The sequence below is a fragment of the Colobus angolensis genome, unplaced genomic scaffold (assembly GCF_000951035.1).
Source record: "Colobus angolensis palliatus isolate OR3802 unplaced genomic scaffold, Cang.pa_1.0 Scaffold104, whole genome shotgun sequence".
NCBI lineage: Eukaryota > Metazoa > Chordata > Mammalia > Primates > Cercopithecidae > Colobus > Colobus angolensis.
Window position 1 is genome coordinate 8,699,009 of NW_012111364.1, and position 2,335 is coordinate 8,701,343.

The following is a 2,335-nucleotide window of genomic DNA, read 5'->3' on the forward strand; positions in this document are numbered from 1 at the left end:
TTAACCATAATCTACAAAATAGAGTATTTTCATCAAGGCCTGAGATTATTAGGGTTAAAGGTATCTGCTGCTGAAAAGATTGTTTTAAAAGGTTCCCCTGTGAAAATGACAAAAGTAAACTGAGTCCTTTTTTCCATGACAGTCTCCTACAATATAACACTGACTAATTTAAAGGAGCCAGAATGCACCTTCAGGAGAAAATATTACGGCAAACTTTGGTGGAAAGAAGAGAATTGAGATCATGACAAAATAATACACAGAATACACACGCACACACACAAACATATACATATATATATCATTTCTTAAAAAAAAATCAATGGTGTTGCTTTCTATAGACTCATCCTTCTTCAACCGTCTTAGAAAATAAGCAAAGAAAAACCCAGGAATGAATGAAGGGAACTGAAACGTTCCTTTAACTGTAGGCACATTGTTCCCCCAATTGTTAAGAAAATTGTGCCATATACTTTAGGTGCATATGAAACAACTCGAGGTTTTATTGAATTGAAAGTAGTGGAATACAAATACAAAAACTTCGCTTTTGGATATTCTTTGTACTGAAGAAAACAATGAAAGTTAGGCTTTCCCACTGACCAATCAGGAATGCCTCGGCTCTCTTCATACTTTGTGGAGAACTTGCGTCAAAAGTTTGCTTTTAAAGGCTAGTTTCTTGAGTTTATGCTCTACTTCACATGTCACAAATTTCAAAACTATTCATGATTATGTATTATGAGGCCTAAATGAGATAGCTTCAAACTATTGCTCTTGTAAGTCACCAAAAAACCTGCTTATTTATGTTGCAACAATTCTGAGACCCAAGTATTCTATGTAAATGAAGATCATGCACCTAAACTGCTTGAGGAAAACAATAACCAAAAGTACGTCACTTTTTCACCTGCAAAATAATTTCCAAGGGAGAAACTAAACATAAATACGCGTCTTTAGATAAAATGGTAACAGTTATGACCCTGATGGCTAACATAAACACAAAAAATCTCAACCATTCAAACACTTCACTTATTTTGAAATTAACTCTAGACATTCCTGTCTTTAAATTTCATCACAATGTGGAATGTTTATGTACAGTCTAGTACTGAACATCTGCAACATTGTAACAGTCCTTTACTGAGCAACACCTGAACTTTTAAAAAAGCCACATGTACACATGTTGAAACAGTGAATGCAACAGTTGTTTTACTTGTAACCACATGACATAGTGATGTCAAACACCACAGATTTTGCTGGTTCTCCTCATGTTCACCCATGTCCAGGATTATCATTCTCCTAGGATTGAATGCACTTCTTATTCTAAGAATGTGGAATGTAATGAGGAAAGGGAAATGCATAAAATAAGGAAAGGCAGAAGAGTGATGTTCCCTCTTTAGCTTTTTAGCTGTGAAATATTTAATATCCCAATATGATATACATTCCAAGTTACCTGAGTTTAGACTTCAACTGAAGTACCTGAAGCTAGGCCATAGGGTGGGCACTGTGCAACTGCTGTGGCCATTTTTTTTTTTTTTTTTCTTTGTATGTTTAGTGAAGACTGGGTTTCACCATGTTGGCCAGGCTGGTCTCGAACTCCTGACCTCAGGTGACCTACCCACCTCGGCCTCTCAAAGTGCTGGGATTACAGGCACGAGCTGATGCACCCAGTCTCATCTTTTAAAATTTAGCATTAAACTCGGACACCCAGATTAACAGGATAAAGACCAGAGATGTCCACCGTCATAAATTTAGCCTGCACAAAGGAGGAACTGGTGTTTTGATGAATCTACCTAACTCACCAATTAACTGACCACACTTTGTGTGTGATCTTTTTTAAGGGTGACAGTAAATGCTTCATGAGTATGTTGTGCTGAGATAGAAAAACTGTATCTCTTTAAAATTCTCAGAACATTGATTTAAATATCATGCTAGCGTGCATATGCACAATGCGCATGCAAATTTCCAGCAAACTTTACCAGCCCTAAGACCCAAGTGAGACTATTTGAACACAGAGCCCACATTTTCCAATTTGGGGCAAACCCACTTCTTAATACTATGCAAGTCTCCAGAGAACCCACACATTTGTGCCCCAATATCTGCTCATTTCCTCCCACCCCTATTCCCTGGTAACCACAGTTCTGCTCTCTGTCTTTAAGAGTTTGGCTTTTTTTTTTTTTTTTTTTTTTTTTTTTTTTGGGGGGGGGACAGGGTTTCTGTCACCCATACTGGAGTGCAGTGGTGTGATCATAGCTCACTGCAGTCTCATCCTCCCAGGTTCAAGCGATCCTCCAGCCTCAGCCTCCTCCCAAGAGTAGCCAAGACCAGAAGCATACACCACCACACTTGG